Below are 16,297 nucleotides of genomic sequence, written 5' to 3'. Positions count from 1 at the left end.
ACACAAGGCACACAACAGCAGCAGTAGTACTTCTATGTTTGGGGTGGGATTTCTCTGCCCACCATCTCCCTGGATTGCCCCCGTCCAAGGATATGCTTGCAAAGGATAAACCTTTACAGGGCAACTCATCTGACTGAGTATTTTCTTTTCGTAAGGTATTGAACCTGGAGGCCTAACCCGAAAAGACCTCTCCCCTTGAGCGTCTTCTCTTCCTCTCAGGGCTCAAATGTTCTCTCTCTGTCAAGTGGAGTAGAAATGATGCCATCTATGGCAGATGAGGAAGTGGGGGATTTGGGGGAGAAGAAGGAAGGGGAAAAAAGCATGGGGGTGATGGGGGGCATGGAGGGTCCTCTTTGCTGGTCAAGGTGAGGCCGTTGGAAGCACACTGGGAGTCTAGGGGTGTGGTCCTATACACGCAGAGAAGGGGGCCTGAGAACAAGTCAGCAAGAGTGGGGACTCCCACCCCGATCCCTCATTGTACATGGACTCTGTATGAATTGGATTTCATTGCTTGAAACTGCAGTGGAGAACAGCTGAACCTGGTTAATCTTTCATCCAAATTCACACACGTTTGTTTGCCTGGCTGAGGGAGGCTTTCTCCCCTCCATGCCCCCAGCCCTGCCCTCCAGTGCCGATGCTGGATGCCTGGTTCTTCCAGTGTGGAAGACAAGGAGGCAGGCCGAGCCACCAAAGAGCCAGCGGCCAGTTGACAGTAATGCTGGCGTCTGCTGGTCACCTACAGACCCACCAAGGGGTAATCCCTGGTCCTTGGTGACATTTACAGTGTGGTCACTGTCTTAGGTTCTTTACATTTACAGTACAGTTTCTGACACATGATAGATGTTTGATAAATGGCAGCAGCTGGTGACCTTCTCACTGGTCCTTTTGCTGAGGTCATGAGAGGACAATATCCAACAGATACAGGATGAGATGTTGCTGCCAGCCCTGGGCCTGGCAGAGGAAATATATCTGGGATAATATGGTAGGAGCTGCAGGCATATTTTCACTGTCATATTGTCTACCAGGAGTTGGAGGTTTTCTTAGCTCCAAAGGCAATGTAGAATACTCCTTCTTGGAAAGTCAAAAGGCCTTGAAGAGGTAGACAGTTGCACTTGATGTAGGTAATAGCTTTCAGCCTGGAGTATTTCAAGGGTTTGGGTTCATCTCAGAGGAGACCTTGAATATGTGTCACATAAAGACAACCTTTCATAAAATCTCGCATATTCTCAGGGCTTTCAACGGGATTCAAAAGGCTGAGAGACAGATGTGTGTGTGTGTGTGTGTGTGTGTGTGTGTGTGTGTGTGTGTGTGTGAGAGAGAGAGAGAGAGAGAGAGAGAGAGATTGATTATGAACACACCGTCTTGGCTGCATCCTGAAATTTTGTGTATTGTTCCTGAGGCAAATTAAAACAAACATGAAAAAGAAAACAAGTGTAGAATTTCTCCTTTTTCATTCAAACTCAGATCTGAAGGAGGCTTTTGATAAATGTGTTGTGTTCTCTACCAAAAACCTCCTTTAAATACTGTGGGTTTTGAACACATAGTAGATACAGACAAAATGGATAAGTGTTTAATGTCAGAGGTTAATGAACAGTAGAATTCAAAGGAAAGAGCCTTACTGGATAATTTCTGCAGGAACAAGGATTTTGATTCTAGATGATTCTCCCTCCAACTTGGCTGAATTCACTCATTTGTTTATTCGTTCCATACTCAGGTATTGAGTAGTTTTTGTCTGTTAGCATCTATCAGTCTCTAATTGAGAATGTGTAAAAATCGAGCACTTGCCCTCAAGGAGAATAGAGTCCAGTGGAGAAGATAGATTTAAAAAATGCTGCATTCCCTTGAGGCTAATATTCAGCCTCTCCTTTTGTAGCCAAATGGACTTGGGGTCAGGAAACAGCTATTTTGAATACCTTCTGTGAATGGCTCTACCCTGGGCACAGAGAGGGGATTACATATAAATAAGACTTAAGACACAGTCTGCTTTCTAGAAGCTGAAGAGTTGGATAGAGGAGTTGGAAGCTGTATTTGCAGAGGGCTATATAAAGGAACCACATGAGAAGCGGCACCAGAAGAGGGTAAGTAATGTGATACAGGACATTCGTGAACTCTTGCAGTCAAACACCATGCCTGGCACATAAGTAAAAAGTCACTATAAACTGGTTGTCAGCAGGGAGGATGGATGGAAGGAAGGCTTGTGGAAAGGAGGTATTAAAATCCCATCTGGACGGAAAGATGTGGTTTTGTTTTCCTTGTTAAACTAATGTTCGTGTGGTTAAACAGTGGTTCCGAAGGATAGAAAAGGAAGAGTGTACAGAAATGAATGCTGAAAGGCTTTCCGACCTCCATCTTTGGCTCAAACTGTAGACTCAGTGGACTTTCAGCCTTTAGTTCTTGTACTGGTTTCCATCATAACCCTGCATGAAATACTCTACAACTGATTTTTATTATTATTTTTTTTTTTTGCGGTACGCGGGCCTCTCACCGCTGTGGCCTCTCCCGTTGCGGAGCACAGGCTCCGGACGCGCAGGCTCAGCGGCCATGGCTCACGGGCCCAGCCGCTCCGCGGCATGTGGGATCTTCCCGGACCGGGGCACGAACCCGCGTCCCCTGCATCGGCAGGCGGACTCTCCACCACTGCGCCACCAGGGAAGCCCTACAACTGATTTTTGATCCATAATTTTAGATGGTTAATGCAGCTGCCTATCCTTCCCCTCCCCTATATCACTTTGGCATTTATGGGTTTATAATACTTATATTCTCTTCTGAAACCATAGAAGAGGCTTTGACTATAGGCTGATGAAAAAACCTGAGAACTCACAGACAGCATTTACAATAGTGTGATTATGTAAATATTATTCACTGTAGAATTGAGCAGTGTGATTAGACCCAAGAGAGACACATGTAACCCTATCATTAAGGCTGGCGGTTGCTGTGATAAAAAGCCCAAATCAACGTGAAACAGGAAATGAGGACGGCAGGGTCTAATCTGATTCCAAAGTCTTAGGACTTGTGCAGTGCCCAACGGGTGCACACATACCACTGGTGAGTAATTGTGGTTATATAAGAAAGATACAAAAATATTAATTTTTTCTTTCAATTTATGTGGATTATTTTCTCAAGCGGCAACTAAATTGTTGGAACATAAATACTTACTAAGCTGCTTGACCCGAACCAAGCAGGACTGTTAGCTATTCCTTTTGGACTGGGGATGCTGTAAAAAAAATAATTGCTGAGTCACTAAGATTGACTTGAACTGAGAAAGTTTGGGAACCTCTGATATAACCTCTGTACTAGAAAATTCCCTTTGGCTGCTGTGTGGAAAACAGCTGAGAGGATCATAAGAGTGGAAGCAGGAAGAGGAGTCAGGAGACTTTTGATGTCGACCCAATGAGGCATAACTGGCATGAGCTGGGAAGGAGACTGAAAAAATGTGAAGAATGTATGCACTCGAGACACCTTGTACAGAGAGCTGACAGGGGTCACTGCTATGGGAGGTGAGCTTGGAGAGCGGAGTAGGAGGTGGTGCCCCTTGCCGAGATCATCCGAAGGTTTAAATGGCTATTAGCAGGAGGCCTCAGCCCCTTGCCGTCTGTTGGACTGAGGTCTTGGTTCTTAGCCACATGCATCTCTCCATAGGGCTGCTTGAGTGTCCTCACAACATGGCAGCTGGCTTCTTCCAGGGTGACTGATACAAGTGAAAGCAAGGTTGAAGCCACAATGGCTTTTAGGACCTGGCCTTGGAGGTGACACACTGTCAGGTCTGCCTTATGCTGTCGGTCACACAGACCAATCCAGATAGTGTGGAAGGGGACTACACAGGTGTGAACACCAGGAGTTGGAGATCATGCGGACCATGTTGGAGCGGCTTTGCACATACACATTGCTGGTTATGCCACTGGTTCAGGACCAGGATGCAGTTTTTAGGCAGGTGAGTACTTGGGGGAATAGCAATAAGGAGCAGACTCACCGTATTGGTCAAGGTTTTCCAGGGAAACAGAACCAATAGGATGTATATATGTATACACATAGAAAGAGATTTATTATATGGAATTGTCTCAGACGATTATGGAGGCTGACAAGTCCCAAGATCTGCAGGGTGAGTAGGTAAGCTGGAGCTCCAGGAGAGCTGGTGGTGTGGCTCCAGTCAGATGGCCGGCAGGCTCAAGATACAAAAAGAGCTGATGTTTCAGTTCAAGTCCGAAAGCAGGAAAAAGCCAATGTCCCAGTTTAAAGGCACTCGGGCAGGGGAAATTCTCTTTTACTGGGGAAGGATCAGCCTTTTTGTTCCATTCACGTCTTCAACTGATTGGATAAGGCCCACCCACATTAGGGAGGACAATCTGCTTGGTCTACCAATTTCAATGTGAATCTCATCCAAAAACACCCTCACAGAAACACCCAGAATAGTGTTGGACCAAATATCTTTGCACCCCATGGCTCAGTCAAGTTGATGCATAAAGGTAACCATCATACTCACCCAGGTGGATGTTGCTGTCAGCACAAGAAATATCCATCTTTTATGCTGCAGTTTTCTTGCTGGGTGGATTCCCCTAGAATCCTAAGGGGTGTGAGTGAAGATATGGGGAGAACCTGCCGACTCTCCTTTAGGACACTGAGGCCAGAAACTGGAAAGTTCATGTTCTTAAGGTCAGCGGCCATGGCTCACGGGCCCAGCCGTTCCGTGGCATGTGGGATCTTCCCGGCTCGGGGCACGAACCCGAGTCCCCTGCATCGGCAGGCAGACTCTCAACCACTGCGCCACCAGGGAAGCCCTTAAGGAATTTTTTGACCACCTGACTTGTGCTTATAGATGTTCAGGAACCATCTAGAACAGTGGTTCTCCACATTGGGTACACATCGGAATCTCTTGGGGAGCTTTAAAACATGCTACAGCTGGTGTCCCACTCCCAGTGGTTCTGAACGGATTGGTCTGGGAAGTGGTTTGGGCATTGGGATTTTTAAAAGCTCCCAAAGCCTGAGAATCACGGAACTGAGAAGGAACCATCCAGGGCCCCTTGCTTCTGTAGGCAAGAGGCCATAAAGGGAGAGCATTTCCTATCTCCCACATACACAGACCTGCAGAGGTCTGCCACCTCCTGAAGCCTGGGTGTCTGAGTCTCTGGGCTGGGCACCTGGCTCATTTGATGGGTCCCTTTTTAGCTCTTGAATTGCACTTTGGAAAGTCAGCCAGTTGAGCATAAAACATAAATCAGAATTTGTTCCTCTTTGTACTCAAGTTTTATTTTTTTCTCCTTAGCTTGAAAGGAATCGGTTCTACATCACTTTTAGACTATACTGACTCAGTTAAATGCAATCACGACTCTAGCAAAATTGCTTAATTAGACAATAATATCAGAGAAATTGACCATTATGTCTGGTTATTGACTTTTCAGATGGCTTGTATTACCATTTATATTCTTTCTAGTTGGGTTTTTAAGCATGAAAAGAATTTATTGAGAGATTGTTCCTAGAAGCTATTTTTAATAGTCTAATGGCTTTTTAATTTTCAAATCGTTTATATTCATCAGCTGGAGCCAAGAAAGGACTCAGATTGACTCTTACTGCATGGCTGTTCCTTCCTCTTCAGTTATTAACTGGTTACATTGGAAATAAAGCCACCAGATGCAGGGTGTTCCCCCTGTTTATGATGCCAGAGGGGGTACATCATGAAGGAAATGAACTTTGGACTGGAAGCCATAAAAATGATATTTTAAATGTTGCTGTTTATTGATCGACTGCTCTGTGCCAGGCAACTTAGGCAGATTGCCTCTAATTCTCTCAAGAATCCTAGAAGATAGATAGCATGGTCCTTCTTTCGTGGACTGGGAAGTGAGGGCTTAGGTGTGAGGCATATCATCACCATCATCATGGCGGACACATAGGGACACGTAGGTCCTATGTCCCAGTTAATACTATGTCTGTACATAACTTTTCATAGTGTTTCTTCCAGAATTATCCCAATTGGGGCAATAGATTTAAATTGCCACCCTGCTTATGGGACACTCTTCTGGTACCAGGCCCTGTGCCAAGCACTTCACGTGCACTATTGCATGCAAACCTCACAGCAGCCAATGGTTTCTTTTACTGTTCTTATTTTATACGTGAGGAAACTGAGGCACTGAGAGGTCAAGGTTAGGTCAAGGTCAAGTCACTTACAAGGTGACGGAGCTGATAAAGGATGGAGTCAAGCCTTGAGCCCAGACAGCCTCTTTCATGCCCCATTCTCTTTCTGTTACACAAAGCTGAAAGCATGATTTCAAAAATTCAGAGCAAGGAGAAAGTTCCATGAGACTGGTTGTCGGGTGAAAATAATAACGACACTATTATAACCACAGGAACACTGAACTGTTTTGTTGTGGTGGAACCTGGTTATCATGAATAAGCTGCCGGAAATCACCTTTTCTATTGTTTGGACCTCAGTAGAGGAAATACAGACCCTTTATACTGCATTAGCAAGAAGAACTTGTGCTTTAAAAGCCATGGGGCAGCTAGATAAGATATGCATAAATTTCTTCCTTCCTACAAGCTTAATGAGACAAACTCAATGATTGCCAGCGGCTGCAATCATTCCTGGGCGCTCAGGTTGCCTTAATACAAATATAGCAACTGAAACAAGGGGGCTGAGGCTTCTGGAGCCTGTGCACAGCCACCCATAACTAGAGGGCTGTAAAGGAACCTCGGATGAATTAAAGTGTGTTTGGATGACGGTGACCAGCTGGTGAGGGGCAATAAACGCCATGTCCTCCAAGGAAAGCTTGGGGGATTCGGTCAGGAGAGAAGGCTCGGGACAGAGGGCAAAGAGCGTGCACTCAGGATCTGGGGCAGATGTTATATTAGACTTGTTCTGTGTGGCCTCAGGGCTATAACTGATGGCGAGATGGTGGGTGCAGGGAACAGCGCCATCTCCATCTCTGCAGATGCATATGGTGGCATTTGCTTGGCTTCCGGAGGAGGGGATAGAGGGATACATGGCTGGATTGGGTGACCTGTCGTTTAGCTCTCTTTCCTTGCAGCCTGATTGTTGCACTTCTCACCACCAGGCGACGTGACTATTCACAGAAGACTTGGATGTTGGCTGGGGTGTCCTTGAGAGCTAGAGAAGAAGGCCAGATCCTCATTTGCCCCCTGTGCCTTATGAAGACCTTGCTAAGATTGTACAGATTCTTAGAGGGCTTGCAGCTATGCCCTTTTGACTGTGAGCGCCTCTCCCTCATGCTGTGGTTGGACCATCTTATCGGCTGTTTTTCTGTCTCTGTTCCACATATAATTAGCTTAACTCCGTGGTAATGCTGCTTAAACAGAGATTAACCTGTTATTTGCAGAGTGGGTTCACGTGTGTATTTTGGTCAAGGAAGGGCAGAGCAGGATTAGTAGACTTCAGAAGTCTTTCTTGTTTCTGCGAAATGACCTCTAATTGAACACTAGGCATCTCATTCTTAAAATACGCATCACCGGGCTTCCCTGGTGGCGCAGTGGCTGAGAGTCCGCCTGCCGATGTAGGGGACACAGGTTCGTGCCCCGGTCCGGGAAGATCCCTATATGCCGCGGAGCGGCTGGGCCCGTGAGCCATGGCCGCTGAGCCTGCGCATCCAGAGTCTGTGCTCCGCAATGGGAGAGGCCACAACAGTAAGAGGCCTCCGTACCGGAAAGAAAAAAAAAAAAAATACGCATCACCAGGGAAATTTTTCTGACCTTTGATCATAGATCACTCCCTGTTTTGCTCTCTCTTTTACCTTTTCTTCTCCATTCTTCTTGGGAGCAAATTTCTTATACCAGGCACTTTGGTCAACTCCTTGCTTATTCCTTGTTGATTTCCAAGTTCTAAGACAGTGGCTTTCAAATGTTTTGGCCATGACCCATAGTAAAAAACACTTACTATATCATGACTCCAAACACTCCTGTAATACTTACTATCACTGATGCACTAGGTCTAACATTGTCTAGTCTATGCAGTGCTATGGCATGCAAGCCTGTCTTGTCCTATCCCATCATATTCTATTCCATTTCATCCCAAAATTTTCATCATGTTTTAACAAATTGATTTCACAGGCCACTGATGGATCAGGACCTGAAATTTTCAAAGCACTGCTGCTACCTTTTTAAGCTCTAGTCATTTGCCAAGTACCTTTCTGTCACTGTTTGGCTTGTGTGAGTCCTAGAATGCAAATCTTTTCAAAACAAGGTCTTGCTTTTGAAGTTCCCACACTAATTAGCTCAGTCCTAAATACATAGGAGGGTAAAGTAAATCCAGCATTTGTTGATCAGTGGAATAATTTAGGGCCTCTCAACTTCACTGAAATCTGCAAGGGACTGTCTCAGGCCCAGAAGTACTAGGATAGGTGCCATCTGCAGCCCTGTTAGAGGCTGGGTGGGGAAGTCCTTTGTAAGTGATAATGGACCCTCAAATTCTAGTTCATTCAAAAGTATTTGTTGACTGATTTGTACTGGACCTTGTGCCAGAATTTGTTTGCAGAAACTAGAAGCATGAGTCATACATCCTCCCGTCCTTGAGGAGCTCAGGAACTGACAGAAAGTGAATTTCTAACACATTGTGATTAGCGTGGTACCAGGAGCACGAATAGTGTTCAGTAGGGACTCAGAGGGGAAGCGGCACAGAGGATGCTCTTTGGATTTAGTCTCGGAGGTTGAATAGGCACAGTCAAAGGGAAGGGAACTTGAGGCAGAAGCAACAGCGCAAAGGCCATGAGACCCAAGCGTGGTGTATTTGGGGGAATGGAGATCAGCTCTGTATGGCTGGAGTAAAGGATATGATACAGAGAGTGATGGGAGATGAGACAGGTTGGGGTCCGACTGTAAAGATTTTGAGCTTGGATGGGAAGTCATCCAACATTGTAAGTAGGGAGTGCATGGGATGGACCAAAGGCAGGGAGGCTCAGGGAGGGCAACAGGTTAGGAGCCCAGGGAACTTTCCTGTCCACATCTGCACCTGTTAAGCAGTGACCCCCAGCCTGGCTGGCATTTTTGTGGCGTCATTAGATAGTTTCTGCAGTGGCAGTCAGGGCTGGGCCCTCTAACCAATGAAACTTTGATCTGGTAGTTTCCTTGGAGGGTCTCAGCCAAGAGGGGAGGGCCTTGCATAGCCTCTGTCAATTCTCCTGGGAGGCAGGAGAGGAGATGAAGCCAAGGTCTGCAGGGTGCTTTGGCCCCAAATGGTGCAAATGTCGGACCACGGTCTCATGTTGAATGGGTGGCTGACGATGCTTTTTGTGGGGCAAATGATCTTGATGATTAAGCAGTGACTATAAACAGCCAGTCCAAACTAGCTGAACCACATGCACGCTTGATCTTGCCAAGTGAGGGATTCATAGTGTAACATGGAGAGAGAACAAGGGAACTTGTTCAGTTGTTCCTAAATGCCTACCATCAGGCACTTTAAAAAAAGTCCATGGTAAAATAATATGAAAAAGAATCATCATTTTGTACATGCTAGACCTGATATTATATGGCTTGATGCTATAGGCTATATATGACACTATGCACTGACAGAGGGCCTTCTTCCCTCTTCCCGTGTCCCAGCTTTCATTATTGTGTTTATTAAGTGTGTCTCAGTCCATCCCCAGAGTCTGGGACCCAGAAGTCTAGCCTCTGACTTCCACAGCATCCAGGGATAGCAGGGAGGGGGTTGTCTCGTGCTGCGGCCGAGCCCCTGACCTGGCATTCCACCATATTTGGGAATGTGCATTGGGTTCCCTATTGTGATCCTGTCCTCGGCACTGGTATGATGCTGGTTTGCAGCAGTCTGTACCTCCTCATCTGCTCCGCCACCTCCCAAGGTCCAAGCTGACCTAAGCAATGGGGAAAGAATGGGCTGGGGGTCCACTACCTCACAACTCGGAGCCTTGACCATAGGAAGCACACACACGCATCGTAAGAAGCACTAGGCTACCTGTGCTGAAGCCGAGGGTCTGATATTTTCACACCCACGCGAAGATCTGTTTGCAGGCAGCGATGGCTCTTTGTTGTCTGGAGGGAACTTCAGAGAGGACCCAGGCCATTCTGGCTGAGAAATTACTGGTAGATTTGCTCATCTGGAAAGCCAAGCCAAGCGTCGTGAGAGGCAGGACATAAACAAGGCTGCAAAGTGAACTTTCTGAACAGAGATCATGGAAGGAAGGAAAACGGTCTTCAATAGGCATTGCTCTCCACTTTCAGCCACTTGCAACGCTGACAGCTCACATCCTATGTCAGGTAATGAACCATTATCAGGAAAGAAAGGAGAAATCAGCCTGCCCCTGAGAGTCGCTTTTAGCTCAGACCTATCTGTCCTGGGAAGACTCTTTCTTTTCCTTGCGAGTTGTTGGATTATGAGACACTCGGCTTGACAGTTGCATATTTTCGCCCTTCCCAGGCCCAGCAGCTCTAGTCAGCAAATACTTAGAATCATGCAGGTCTTACCTGTTAACATGGGGGGAAGGTGGAATGGCTTTGCTGAGTAAATAATGTCACATAGGTGGAGAGGGGAACGTGACGTCATCGGGAGGAGGCGGTCTTTCCTGATTCCAGATGAAGTCAGGCTGACTCGTGTTTATTGGCCTTTTGGTTACAACATCCCTTTTCTAGGACAGAGGCAAGAGCCAACGGGGGCCTGGGCCAAAGCCTTGTCAGAGTGATGGGCAGCTGGCCCGACTCGGAATATCTCCTCCTCTTCCGAGCTGGTCATCGCCCTTGAATCAGATTTTGCAATTCTTTCCCGTGCGCCCTCTTCATTCAGTTGATCAGCCCTCCACTTATCAGATGTCTAGGGGCTAAGGCTCAAGCTGGGATCCTTCTTTCACATTTTAGAGGCAATTAAAATTCTGCCTTTTTATTCTGAAATTCTGGCTGCCTTGATGCTCAGGAATGAATAGTCTGAGATGCTAGAAAGGCCATGGTGAGAGCTGTGAACAACTTCAGAATTGGGTATATAATACTGGACTTGGGAACTGCTTGGGTAGCTTTTGGATACAGTGTCTATTACTGACCTTGACCAAATCCTGAAACCTGGGGGATAAAATGCTCCTTCCTTGTAGTTGCTCACCCACTTTAAGTTTCTTAAACCCAAGACTCATTTTCACAGAATTTCTTTCTTTTTTTTTTTAACATCTTTTTTGGAGTATAATTGCTTTACAGAGTTGTGTTAGTTTCTGCTGGGTAACAAAGTGAATCAGCTGTATGTATACATATATCCCCTTACCGCCTCCCTCTTGCATCTCCCTCCCACCCTCCCTACCCCACCCCTCTAGGTGGTCACAAAGCACCGAGCTGATTTTCCCGTGCAATGCAGCTGCTTCCCACTAGCTATCTATTTGACATTTGGTAATGTATACATATCAGTGCTACTCTCTCACTTCGTCCCAGCTTACCTTTCCCACTCCCCGTGTCCTCAAGTCCATCCTCTACGTTGTCTGTGTCTTTATTCCTATCCCACCCCTAGGTTCTTCAGAACCATTTTTTTTTAAGATTCCATATATGTGTGTTAGCATACGGTATTTGTTTTTCTCTTTCTGACTTATTTCACTCTGTATGACAGACTCTAGGTCCATCCACCTCACTACAAATAACTCAATTTCGTTCCTTTTTATGGCTGAGTAATATTCCATTGTATATATATGTACCACATCTTCTTTATCCATTCATCTGTCGATGGACACTTAGGTTGCTTCCATGTCCTGGCTATTGTAAATAGAGCTGCAATGAACATTTTGGTACATGACTCTTTTTGAATTATGGTTTTCTCAGGGTATATGCCCAGTAGTGGGATTGCTGGGTCATATGGTAGTTCTATTTTTAGTTTTTTGAAGAACCTCCATACTGTTCTCCATAGTGGCTGTATCAATTTACATTCCCTCCAACACTGCAATGTATTTTGAATTTTTAAAAGCCATATACATTATGTAGTATTTCTCTGTTTTGAGAGTGAGGGGGGCTTCATGCATGAGCACAGCCTTGACCTGAAATCCCTTCCAATACTTTATTGGCAGCTTCCAAGTCACATGGGTTGTGCTCCAAATATGCATTTATAAGTTAGTAATTGTGATGTCAGAATATATTTTTCCATACAAAGAGAGTGGTGTGGTGGTTAGGTAAATGACAGTGCAAGCTTTACTTCTTAAGACAGGTAAGCTACAAGGTGTGGGTTTCATTAGGAGAGGCCCAGGTAGCTATCTTAGGATGCATTCTCCATCATTCAAAATCTTTCAGTCTTGCAGGTTCAGAAATGTAATTTATTTGCACACCAATTGTGGATTTATCTCTCAGGTAAGGACTCATTCAGAGAGAACAGTCTGCTACGTAAAATCAGAATGCCAATTTTATAATTTATCATGAGATTGGTAACTGCTGAAGGAATGGACACTTAAGATGTCCTGGAGCACATTGTCTCCCTGGAGGCAATCTCTGTGGGAAGCCACATAATAATCAGAAGGTTTCCTATTGAGCATGAAATCTACGTAAAGGGGTTTTTAATTATGTGATCTTGAAAGAGACCTAGGCCTGGACATTTGCTGACTCCATGTCTGTAACAGGGGACTTCCTTGCCAGTGAGACCATCACGTCCAAAGCCCACTTGACAAGGTGTCCTGTCCTCTGGATAGAGCTTGGGTGGTCACGGCCACCCAAGCATTTGTTTCTTTGATTCTCTCTTTTCTACACTTCCATGGATGAGCCTATTCTTTCTTTAGATTTAATAGCTTTAGTCCAGTCTTTGGCCTGGGAGCCACTCTGTTTTAATGTGATTTTGCAAAGCTCTTCTCTGTTTCATTCTGGGTGATTTCATAGTTTAACTTTCAGTTTGTAATCTTATTTCTAGCTTCTTGGTAGTAGGGAAGAAGACCCACTCACGGCTGACCCCCTTCCATCTGCAGTAATGCCTATAGCCATATTTTTTCCCAACTTTTCATTAGGAAAATTTCAAATTTACTGAAAAGTTGGAAGAATAATTCAGGAACCACTTAGATGTTATATCCTTCACCTACATTCAACATTGATATTATTTTGTTGTGTTCGTTTTATTTTATGTATGTAAATATCTTTTTGTTTGTTTTGCTGAACCATGAGATATAAATTGTGGACATCATGCAACTTAACCAACCAATAAATCAGCATACATTTCCAAGGAACAACTACATTCTTTACATAATCACACCCGAGAAAAGAAATATTAATTTATATTCCGTATTGAAATTTCCCAAATTATTCCAACAAGATCTTTCCTACAAGCACTAATATTAGTCATATTTTTGGGAGAAAATGCATTCAGAATTTGAGGTGTCAAGCACCTTAGCTTGCCCTCAGTGCAACTTAAGATAAGTATTATCTTCCTTCTCTGTTCCTCCCACTTCCATCTGTTCTTTGAAGGGCAGGATCAGGCATGAGGAAATTATAACAAGACCAAGAAGAGAAAGCCAATTTATAGGTAAATGCTAGAGTTATGATTTATTGTCTTATTGACTGTAACAAACTATACATACTCATCCATATGTTTTCCAAATACATTCAGGGTTAAACGTTTACATTCAGGTATTAACATTTGATAGCTGGGGCCAGGGGCAACGAATAATACACCTTGAATGGAGAACCCAAGTCTCCACCTGCTACACTGTCAAATGCTACTGACTCATAAGAGTTCTACTGCCCAGTATTACCTGGCTTCATTTCATGATGATGTCTGAAGGCATCTATCTTTAAAGAACTTAACAGGCTGACTTGTAAGTGTCCAAGGAAATATCCTGTATGTCCTGGATCAAGGCTGGGAATATTTCAGGGTGCCCCCAGGGCAGCATTTCTCTTCAGATGCCAGCCCTGACTTTCAGGCAGCTGGAGGACAGCTTTCCCTAAAAGAGCTTCTCTGTGAACTCTGCATATCTTTTGGCCTGGTTTGTTCAAAGCCCGGTGAATGTAAAGGGGCTCTTAACCAGCCCTGTGCTCTCAGGACACATGCAGGTCCCTAGCCACCACTGGGGCAGGGCTGTACTCTGGTTCAGTATTGAGGATGGAGACCACCTACATACACAGAGCTCAACTATCTGGACTGAACTGAGACTACCTCTGTGTCAATATGACTTTGTTAAATTGTTCCAGGAAATTCTTGTCCAGAAGGAGAGGCTGTAAACCAATAAATAACTTCACTGCTTGGATCAGAAAATTTCTCAAAACCAATTTGTTCAGGCAATCATTTGTTCATCTGGGCAAACAGCTCAATGATCAAACAACTGTATACTTATCCAGACTTGCTTCAAGACCCTCACCTTGCTGTGTCCATCAATCCTAAACGGTTACAACATGAACTTTTCCCTGTGCCAATCAGATCTGGGCATCAGGGCCACTGGCCAGGCCAGGTGTATTAACTGACCCCTCCCCCCTCACCGTCTTCCCTGTAGCACTTGAACTTCTCTCAATAGTCCCCACTGAGCCAAGGACTGTGCCTACTTCCCCAGCGATACCATGGGCGTGATTTTCATGTGAACTCTTGGGCAAGCAGCAGCATCTCTGATCGTGTATGAGTCATGCCAAGAGGGATGCAACTGTTTATAAGAATTGAGTGCATTCTTAGTCTTCTAAAACTAAAATCTTAGGATTTCTGCAAAGTATAAAATTAAAGTCACCTCTTTTGAACTCAACACGGGAAGCACAAAAGTGTTTATAAGAATTGTACAACTAGAGACATGCTTTTGACAAAAACTCCTTAACTCTTCCAAAATTGGTATTTAAATACGACAATGACATATTGTTTTCTTCAAGCTCTGTTATTACTCTCATGAGATGTTTTATCTAAGACGAAGGTGAATGTGTTTACAAAGAAGGATGTATATAAATAAATAAAATTATTTAAAATTAAGATTTTTCTCACGAATGGTTAATTTCTGTTGGAACAAAATAGGTTACAGCAGTTATAGTTGTTTATAATGTAAGTTTATTCAGGGTAGTGGGCTTGATTGCAAAAATGGTTATGAATTCTTCCCATTGCTGCATCCGTGCCCTCCCCACATGGAATCTGTGATTCGCTTTGGCCAATGGGATGATGGCAAATGAGATGCAAACAGAGGCGTGAAAAGTGCTTACGCATCTCTTGATAAACTGTGACCACCACCATGTGAAAAAGCCCATGTTAGCCTGTTGGATGATGAGAGACACATAGTACTGTTATCCTTGTTGCCTCTGCTGACAGCCAGCCCAACCATCAAACATGAGAGTGAGGTCATCATGGACCAGTTGATCTCAGAGGCATGAGTGAGCTTACCAAAGATCAGCAGGAGAACCTTCTCTTGATGCCTTCCTGGAACTTAGTTGCGATGTGGGAGGCAGAGCAGCCATACTGTGTCCATGAGGCAAGAAGCACTCACTAGGGGACAGCTGAGCAGAAAGATAAGCAGATGCTAGGGTCTCTGATGGCATCATGGAGTTATAGCATTAGCTTTGGAAACCCTACTTCTGGACTTTGTGTTGTATGAGAAAAAGAAAATGTTATTTTGTTCAGCCAGTGTATGTAGGTTGGCTTTCTGTTATGATATTCCTATCTGAAAATCTGGTTAATTAAAAATACAGTTTTCTCTGAAGAAGCTTCTGTAAGAGCTCTCCTCCACCTCCACGCCCACCAGTTCTCTGACAAAGTAAAGGAGAGTGGGGCACCTGTGGAACTACAAAAGACAGAGGGGCTTTCTGGATTGAGCAATAAAATCAGAAGGGCTTTCAGGATTGAGCATGTAGTCAGTTACCAGGAAGTGGGTTACTTATCCTGGAAACCAAAATAAAATAAGGCCACTAAGTGTGGAGCAGGAAGTAGAGGACGAAGAGAAAAAGGAATGGAAGTGTGAGAGGATGACATCTGGGGAAACACCTGGAACAGGTATATTAAAGGTCAAGGTATTTGTAATTGTATGAATGATAGCATAGTAAATGGGGACCTAGCAGACTGAAAGGCAGGAGTTGGCCAGATTCCTCCCTCTGGTTTGTGGAGGTGAATTGAAGTGGTAGAGTTCCTGGCCCATGGAAGCTGTACTCAGCTGCCCCAGGACTGTTCCTGGGAAAACAGCGGGAGTGAAACACCTTCTCCTTGTTCTGTGTCAGCTTGGATTCCAGAACGCACGTTTCCCAAACACCTGAGCGTCTGGCTTTGCGTCCTGCTCCCTCATCTCTCCTCGCCTTCGCTGTGCCAGGTCCCTCCCTCCGCATTTGGCTTCCTGAAATACAGCCTCCCTGCACCGCTGGGCCTCTGTGATTTACCGTGACTGAGCATCGCCGCGGAGCAAACAAGACATTCTTCATTTTCATATCTGACACATGAGGAGCCCTAGAA

This window comes from Neophocaena asiaeorientalis, unplaced genomic scaffold (genome assembly GCF_003031525.2).
Source record: "Neophocaena asiaeorientalis asiaeorientalis breed wild unplaced genomic scaffold, Neophocaena_asiaeorientalis_V1.1 scaffold607, whole genome shotgun sequence".
NCBI classification, from domain to species: domain Eukaryota; kingdom Metazoa; phylum Chordata; class Mammalia; order Artiodactyla; family Phocoenidae; genus Neophocaena; species Neophocaena asiaeorientalis.
This window is presented reverse-complemented; position numbering follows the sequence as displayed.